The sequence below is a fragment of the Bidens hawaiensis genome, unplaced genomic scaffold (assembly GCF_021521415.1).
Source record: "Bidens hawaiensis isolate Kalapana, Puna unplaced genomic scaffold, B.hawaiensis_p1.1 tig00037652_1, whole genome shotgun sequence".
Classification (NCBI taxonomy): Eukaryota; Viridiplantae; Streptophyta; class Magnoliopsida; order Asterales; family Asteraceae; genus Bidens; species Bidens hawaiensis.
The window spans coordinates 37,879-48,230 of record NW_027496583.1 but is presented as its reverse complement, the minus strand read 5'-3'; positions in this window follow the sequence as shown (position 1 = coordinate 48,230).

The window sequence follows — 10,352 nt, the reverse complement described above, 5'->3', positions numbered from 1 at the left end:
ATAAAACGAATGAGAGTCATACCGATCGATTCAAACCAAAAGTAATTGCAGATTGGTACTAAAAACCGGTAACCCTAGCACTGTTCAACTGTCCACATGATTTGAATGATTTATAATTGTGAAAAAAGAAACATAACATGTCTAATAGACACATCCAATGATTTCTTAGAGCGCTGCTATCCGCAGATGACTTGGCGGACAAGTTACTATGAGGTGAATGCTTGTTATCTTGTTTCAGTGGGATCAATTTCCTCGTATTTACCACCCTTTCAACCATCTTTGCCCCATATGAACTTGGGCTTGTATTATCATTAGCATTAGCATATGCACGATTCAGTGCAGTAACCGGGACTGAACTTCCAATATTATGAACCAAACCGTTAGGTTAAAAGTAGAACCAGTTTAACATTTAATTATGAGCATTACTTGCAATTCCTATATATAAAGATTCAAGCTCAGAAAACCAACTGAAAGACATACTTATAACCTAGTTTACCAAAAAGGAAGCGATCTATATGAATAATTCAAACAATCAAATTGACTGATTCCCTGAAAGATAACATCAAAAATATTCTTATATGTGATTTAAATTCAAGGTGTTAAACAACTTATCACTTATGTGTATGCTTTTATTAAATCAGGTTCATATTCTTGACAAATTAAATAAACTATTTGATCATTACATAAATTTAATTATTCTTAACTTAGATTCTGGATCTATTTCCAGATTACATACCCAACTTACAAAACAATTCATATTAATTCAGTTATGATTTATTTATAAACTACAAAACAACTATAGGCTTAGAACAATCTGATTATGACATGCAAAATAATTGTATGCACCAAACCTTTTACCTTCATTGGTTAACTTTTTTTCATTTTTATAACATGCAAATTAATTTTATCATTTTTAAAATAATTTGGAGGTAATATTGTTAAAGAAAAATTGCAAATTTAATATATTTAAATCGTCAAACCTAATCGATTTGGTTTGCCGTTTTTAAAACAGCAGTCATCAGTTTAGTTCAAACTTTTTGTTAGAGCTAACCAAAGCGAATTGGTTTGCTGTTTTTACAAAAATCACAAAACTAACCTTGCGTTCACGAATAACATAAACATCCTCTTGTGAATCTTTTTCAAGTGCAAGCAATTCTACGAACTCATATATTCACGAATAACATAAACAGCCTCTTGTGAATCTTTTTCAAGTGCAAGCAATTCTTTAAAACTCATATCTTCCAAGCGATCACCCAATCTTTGCCTGGACAAATTCCATCAATAAAAAAGACAAAAGAGACCCATGACTGTATATTTGATCATAAATATATTGTATGAATACATAGCAGAATTAAACTTGAGGGAGTAAAGTGAAAGTTAATGCCTTAGTGGTACCTAATTAGCTTCCTAAGATTTCTGTTCACATCTTTCTGCTGTCTCAGTTCTTGCATTTTCTGCATAACATTTCTTGGAGAAACCATTAATAATAACTTCGTTTTAATGATTTCATCTATATATATTAAATCCGTTTGTCTCTTTAACAACTTATAAATTGATCCAAATGTGATATGGATCGTAAACATTAACCTGCCTCATTATTGTTGAATACGCGTTTAATGCTCCAGTGTAACGTCTCAGCGCGTCAGCTAGCAGTTTTGCTTCAGCATTGTACATGTAGGTGGACTTTTACAAGATCAGTAGGGTTTGCTACTGCAATTGCAAGAACACTTGCACAAATACAGCCAAATGACAAATAACTATCAATATGTACTAATTATGATTGAAAACTCAATTCAAAATAGAATTTTTTTTTTATTTTATCTCACCCGTTGTGAGGCCAGCAAGAAAGGTTGTAAAAGTACTCAGCCTTAGTCAAAGAGTACTCGCAAGGTGATTTTTACAACCATGCTAGCAAGTATTATAGTAGTGAAAGGAACATCTCCAATAACGTTATCACCCACATACAAGTTCTTAATCTGTTAGGCACAAAAAAACATACCTCAAATCTATATGCTACAATTTCTTCATAATCATATACAATAAGAATTAACTAACCTTGTCTGGTGGTCACTTGTCACCTCCAATGGATATTTCAGCACTGTCAATGCAATAAATTCATCAATGATAACATATAAACGAAATAATAAAAGCCACATAAATTAAAATATTTCCCAACCACCGTAATCTAAACAGCATATTACTAAATAAGAATCAATGTTTAAAGAATAAGATACACATCCGAAATCAGCCTAAATACACTCCAATTCAAGTTTCTTATCTCAAGTTCTAGAGGAACGACATGATTGAAATTGGTACCTTAACTGTTAACATTGAATCATTTACTTATTTAAGAGTTAACGACCATTTTCGTCCATGTGGTCTACTACTTTCGCCACTTCAGTCCAAAGTTTTAAATTTTGTTAATTTAGTCCTTTTAGTTTTAAATCTTATCCAGTTACGTCCCATCCATCAAACGGCATCCTGCTATGCCGTTAGTTTAAGGGTATTTTTTTCTTTCTTCTTTTTATTTTGAGTTAATGGTCATTTTAGTCCCTGTAGTTTGATACTTTTGCCATTTTAGTCCCTGTAGTTTTATTTTTGTCTTTCTTCTTTTTTATTTTTCTTTGATGAATGCATACTAGTTAGGGTTTAGAGATTAACACATCATAACGAAAATCTGGGTAGAAATCAACTATTATACAATAATAGGGATGGGCAAATTCGGGACTAGTACCGGTTGGTACCGGTACCGGTACCGAAATCGGTACCAATTTGGTACCGTCGGTACCTAATCGGTACCAACGTTTTGAGTTTCGGTACCGGTACGGTACGGGACCGGTATTTCCCGAAATTTTCTGAAATTTTACCTTAAATACCGGTCCTGTACTGGTACCCGTACCGAACCGAATATTTCGGTACTGGTACCAAGAATCCGCGATTTTCGGGACCAGGATTTTCGGTACCGGGACCGGTCGGTACCGGTACGGTCTCGATCTCATCCCTATACAATAATCAAATAAACGATTTTTTAATTTTTTTCTGTACAACTCGGTTTCAGTGAATTGTCTTGACTACTTTACCATTGAATTCCACCATATGGGAGAGTTTAGGAAATGTCTAGAAACTAAATACAAGGGGGTACGATTACTGTTGTCAACAGAGTAAATGCATACCTATATTGGAGGTTGCTCGATAGTTTTGGGCTTCGATTATGCTCTTCAAGTTTATAGACAGAAAAAAATTAAAAAATAATAATAAATAAGCTGAAATAAACCAAAAATTAAATTGACAAATTTTCAAACTTTGGACTGAAGTGACAAAAGTATCAAACCACAGGGACTAAAATGACCAAACTCAAAATAAAAAGAAGAAAGACAAAAATACTCTTAAACTAACGGTATAGCAGGATGCCGTTAGACGGATGGGACGTAATTGGCTAATATTTAAAACTATGAGGACCAAATTGACAAAATTTCAAACTTTGGACTGAAGTGGCGAAAGTAGCAAACCACAGGAACGAAAATGACCATTAACTTATATATGCCTCAATCTCTGATCCTACTACCACAATGAACATGCTACATATCAATTTCATTTTGTCTTACAGATTTTGATAGAATCAAGGGTAGAGGAGGTGCTAGGGCTTGCGATTGAGTTGGGTAGGGGTGCAAACGAGCCGAGCCGGTCGTTTAACTTACACAGAGCTCGAGCTCTATTTTCAAAGCTCGAGCTCGGCTCGTGAGTGAATTTTGAAGCTCAAGCTCGGCTCGTTTACTATTTATCAATTATTTTTTATATAATTATAATTATTTTTAGATATTTTTTTCTATTATAGTTTTATGTATAAAATAATATATATTATTTAGTTATTTTTATTTATTTTTTCATAACATTATATATATATATATATATATATATATATATTAATAATTATTAAATTTATATTTTAAAAAAATTATATAAATAACATGCTCGATTAGGCTCGCGAGCCGACTCGAGCTCGATAAGTGAAGCTCGGGCTCGGGCTCGTTTATTAAACAAGCTTATTTTTAAGCTTGAGCCCGGGCTCGAGCTCGATTAAGCTCGGCTCGATCGAGCTTTTTAACGAGCCGATCTCGAGTAGCTCGCTAGTAGCTCGGCTCATTTGCACCCCTAGAGTTGGGGATTGTGGAGACGATGAACAAACGATAATTAGTTTTAACAATTCAAGGGGTATTATGACGGGGTTATCCGGCTCAAAACCGGGCTAAATCAATGAGATCTCACCGTTTACAAATTAAGCAATCTGGTTGTTTTATAAGAGGTGATGAGCGACCAGAGCGCAACACGCAAGCACTTTACTAAAAAGATAGAAGGGGCTTTTCTTGTTTAGTAAAGTCTTTCTTTTTTATAGGAGTAGGTGCGTCATAACACTCTTCATTCGAAAATAATGAATGCAAAGTCGAGGCAGTCTACCTTGTTATCAAAAAGTGGTTGGGTAAAGCAAATATGTCATAGCTGACTTTTTTTTTGTCAAACTTACAGTTACCGTTCGTTGCTAAATTACTTGTTTTGTAAAACACAATTAATCATCTATTAGACAAAGTAAACAAACACCTCAACCCGGACCATATAAAAAAAAGCCAACACTAATTTATAAAAAAACAGATTAACTTTTTCAAAAACTTATCATTATTGTTTACGTTTACATCAGAACAATTAGTTAAGTGCTTCTTGCCTATTTAAAGGTTAATAGTTACCAATAATAAATAAATCATCAAAAAAAACTTCATTAAACATACATTGAATACAAAGATAACTTTATTTTGACATTTCATTAAACACTCGAAGTGTTAAATGAATCTGGGCTTGCATTTATTGTTATGCTCATGTGCTCATGCGTTAGAATAGAAGTTTGTTTTAGAACGTGTTTACTTTTATTTTTTGTGGTGTAATATCTTACAAAGGACTTAATAAGCATTTCATGAAATGATCACAATAGATGGCTATGTAATCATGCAATCATAATTTGGTAATTTAGTATAATCAAATATAATAGAAGCAACCAACCTTGTTCATTTGGTTAGGATAAGCCTGTAGCAATTAGGTCTTGATGGATCATGTATGACTCAACAACTTTATAATGTTTCGCTTGCATGTACAAACGTCAATTTTCAATCTTATCACACTTCAAGATAAGAGCGTTAATAATAGTAATACATAAATAACAAATTATCCACTCTTGTAAAATTAGAGACACAAGTTGACCTTTTTAGAATGTAAAAAGTATATGACTTAAAAAGTAATAATTAAATCATGATAAACACAATTTCTAGATCAAACGCTTTTTAGAACTAAAACGTCAATTACGGTTCGTTATGAACTTTGAACATGAAACGACCCATACACAACACGTACCTATAGTTTAAGCTGAAAACTGAAATTACAAATCACATTCCTCAATGTGTAAATTGTTAATACATAAGAGTGTAAGACTGCAAACTAAGAACAATAATCAACTGTTGTTGATATAGGTGGTCATATCTAATGCTCATATGTGAATATGGAGTTATACTTTAAATTCATTGCACAATTCTATCCGTCCCTTTCTCAAATTTTGAAACAAAATACGTGCAAAGATTGTTAATCAAGCATAAATCAATTTTTTACTTTATTAAGGGTATGTTTGGCAATGATCTTTTAAAAGCTTTTAGGAGCTTCAAGCTTTAAGTTTTTAAGAAAAAACTTATGTTTAGTAAAAAGCTTTGTTTGGTAGAAGTAGCTTCAAGCTTTTAGATTGGTAGAAAAAACTCCATATTTGAACGCTAGTATTGGTAGCGTTTGAGAAAAAGCTAGCTACAAGCTTTTACATTTGAATTTACAAGTTTAGTACTTGAACTTCTATCAACTTTTGTTAATTTATATAATAGTTACACATTCAACCCTTATTCAAAACTAACTACCCTCATGACTTTTTTAAGGGGCGTAACTTTTTCACACGTTAATAATTTTTTAAACAAATTACATCATAAAAACGAGCATTTTATTCTCTTTAATTTGAGCATGATATTGTTATACTTCTTTAACTTTAAAAAATTAACATACTACGTGATTATCGGTTATGATCGGTAACAAGTTGAGTCAGGTGAGCACGAGTCATGTGTAAGACCGAATTAGGAGTCGAGTCATATGAACTTGAGTCATGTGTAAGACCAAATTAGGGTCAGAACGAGTCGATACAAAAAGGGTTAAATTAGTTCGGTTCGTGTCGGTACGTTTTTGAGTCGAAAAGGGTCATGTCAGAACATGTTTCAGATTAGAACAGTGCATGTTCAGAGAGGGGTTCATAGAAAAATAGGTTGGTTTAAAAAATTATTTATTTGAAATTACTATATATTTCAGCTTTGTTTCTTGATTTTCGTCATCAGTTACACGCTTACAGTCTTTCCATGAATTACACGTCTACATTATGGTTATGCATGCATCGTCATCAAGTGAATCATGTACCGACACTAATTATGCGGTTGATGTTAGGTTGTATGCTCATTCCGCCGCACCACGCGGACACCCAACTAGTTTTATTAAAAGCTTCTACTAATCTGCCAAACACCTAAACAAATTTAAAAAGCTACAGCTAGCAGCTACCAGCTTCCAGCCTTCAGCTTACAGCTAACAGCCACCAGCTAGTTTTGCCAAACATACCCTAAGTCAACAAACTACACACAATTGAACACAAACGCTTTTTCATAGAAGGAAAATGTTTGTAATTATGCAATTCAAACAACAGTCCTGCTACAATGTTGATATAACTTCGTTCATCTACATTACGAATATGAGATGATTATTAATATATATGGAATTTAAAAACTAAACATTAAACATGAATACACTAAACATTAAAGATGATGTGCTGCAAGCCTCTAGTGCTTATTACCCATTCTGTTACAAAATCAAACAAGGTTTTTCCATAATTAACACCGACCATCATAAGAAACTAACAAAAATGATCTTAGAAGGTGTCTAAGAGTCGCAAGAGAGTTTGGGAATCACTCTGTGACATTGGGGTCAAGTAAATTGTGTCTATACAGAGACCGGAATTTCTAGGTTATTTATATCTTTTATAGCATATCATTCAGTTTAATAAAAAACGAAAATGACGGCTGGTGCAGTTTTCAAGGCAGATGAAATTTTATAAGAGAGGGGATCGTGCAACTGATACAAAAAAAGAACGACATGGCTATTGTGCTATTATTTATGCCTGAGGATATTCTATTGCAAGTTTCTGAATTTGAAACAACCCAGGAGATGTAGAATGCACTAAATGTAACACCCCAACCTACGGTGAAATATGTCAGGGCGTTACGTAGGGCTGTCACTTTTACCCGCAACCCGAAAAAACTTGTACCCGAACCCGAACTAACCCGACTCGAAGAACCCGAACCCGAGAAAAGACTAACCCGAACCGAAGTAATTTAGGTTGGTTCTCGGGTTTGATTTATAAGATTTGGGTCAACCCGAAAAACCCGAATAAACTTTTAGTTTTGAAATTTAATATATATTTTTATGTATAATAGGCTACGTCTTAGCCACTAAAGTTAACAAAATCTAATTTTAATCGACTGTTGTCATTCTAACTATTATGGATCAATTGTTTATTATTAAATTATGTATTTCGTTTATTACTAATAGCAACCATAATCGAACAACCAAAATCACGCTCGATTGAATACAATTATGGTTCGATTTACTTTTACTCTTCTTTGAATTGTTTTATCATGTTAGTTTAGCTTATTATTTGATTATTTGTGTTATAAGCAAAAAAGAATATAAGAATATGTTGTTTTAATTTTAGCATTGTAGCCTTTAAAAAAATTTTGGTTTTGTGTTTTAATTTCTAGAATATTCGAAACCCGATTAACCCAACCCGGAAAAACCCGGACCCGAATTACCCGAACCCGAAAAACCCGTGAGAGATTTGGGTTGGTTTCGGGTCAAGATTTAAAACTTTGAAACCCGAAGAACCCGACGCGAAAAACCCGAAACCCGAAAAACGAACCCGAAGAACACCCCTAGCGTTACGTTAATTGCTCAAAGAATCGTAGTACAAACTAAAGTGACAATATATATATATATATAAGAGAAGTTTGGTGCCGCTAACCAAGTGGCGGCACCAAACTTGTCCACATCATTTTGATTTTTTTAAGTATTGGTAGCACAGCGAACGTAACGAGAACCGACCTAACGTTAATTTTTTATTACGTAATAGAAACAAACTGAATTCGTGTAAACTCACTGCATCAACGTCCGGGACTGACAATGCTAGGGTTTTGAAGTCATTTCGTTTTTTTGTTTTAGTTCCGGTACCATGACCAACGTAACGAAAGCCAGTCTATGCCAATTTTCTTTTTTTCTTTTTTGTTTTTGTTTCAATACCGTAACGAACGAGAAAGAAGAAACCGCCCAAATTCGCATTAAGTCACTGCCTTTTGTTTTAGTTCCAGTACCACTGTAACGAAAACCGACCAACTGTCATTTTTGTTTTAGTTCTGGTATCGTAAGAAATTGGCCGAATTCACGTCGACTTATCATCTCAACACTTGAGACCGAAAACGCTTAAGTTTTACCACCACCCATATTTTACCAACCTGTTTGGCGCAACGCGCCAGGTAAACTCCTAGTTTGTTTTTATTATTAAAAATAAATCATCACACTAAAAGAACCATATAAAACATGCGTGGTTGAAAGGAATGGAATGAAAGGGGAATGGAATGGACAAAGTAATGAAATGGATCATTACCATTCCTTTGTCTTATTTGGTTAACATATGGAAATGAAATGAATAATTAATTTATGTTGCTTGGTATCCGAAAAATTTTTTAAGAATGAAATTGAAATAATAAAAATATTCCTATCCCAATATATATATATATATATATTTTTACAAAAAAAAAAAAAAAAACTGAAATGGTGACGGTGGTGGTAGCTATGGAGATGAAAATGGTAGTGGCGGTGGCGACGGTGGTGGTGGTGGCGGTTAGGCCACGGGGGTGGTGGTTGTGGTGGTGGTGGCCAAGCGATGGTAGCATTAGTAGTGATGGCGGTGGTAGGGTGGTGATGACAGTGGTGGTGGCCAGGCAGTGATAGTGGTAGTGGTGGTTATGGTCGGGTGGCGATGGTGACAATGGTTGTCGTGGTTATGGCGACGATAGTGGCGGTGGTAGCTTTGGTGGTAAGGTGGTGGTGGTGGAGGTGGTGATGGCGACGGTGGCGGCGACGGTGGTGGCGACGGAGGTGGTGGTGGTGACGGTGGCGGTGGTGGTCAGATGATGGTGGTGGCGGTGGTTGTTAGATGATGGTGTTGTTGAAAAAGTAGATTGAAGGAGGAATGAAATGAAAAAAAAGAAGGGGGGTGGGAAGGAATGGTTTTGATGGAATGGGATTCCATGTTTAATGGATGATTCCATTCCATTGTGCAACCAAACACCTCTTATTTCATTCTCACGTAATGAATCATTCCATTCCGCCTGTCATTACTGCATAACAAACGCTACCTAACAGTTCAACATATTGTTTTATTATCCTTAAGGTATCATTACGCGATCTTCTGAGCAAATCATAACCTGCAAAATGTATAAAATATAATATGATTAACACAAATGTTGATGAGCCCTTCACACAACTTAAATATTTTTATAAATCATTTTTGAAAATGAGATGTTACATAAGACATCCATAGTAATAGGCCTTGCTACTAGGGGTTATCGGGATTGTTACGTTTAATTTAGTTTAGATTTTTTTACAAATATTAAAGTCAAGAGGAGATATAATACCGTTTAAACAAATAGTAACACAATTTAGTGTTGTGTGTAAAAGCTACTAAAATCCTATAAACAATTACACATAACGATGAGCGTGCATAAATGTATTTTTAACACGTTTATTAAATATCTCGTGTTTCACAACAAAATAACATCTGATATAGAGAACCACTTTGTGTGTTTTTATTCTTAGATAGTGATTCTATTTGTTGAGTGTAAATGATACGAGCTTATATTAAAGTATATGTTAAACGAGCTTAAGACTGAACTTCATATAACAAAATTGACTAGACTAGCGAGATTAAACTAACCTATTATTAATTATATACATATATATTTACATAATTACTGTTAGTATTATAATTGTAATGTTAAAAGTAAATAATAGGAATAATATTCTTTTCTCATAGTTGTACTTATATAATTTTAAATAAATAGTTAGTGTGACAACTATAATTACGAATTTATATTATTTCAGAAGTATATATTTATTTAAATGTAAAGTATGATAGAATAAGCGGCTTTACACATTTAGGTTGTGTTTGTTTTGGCTTA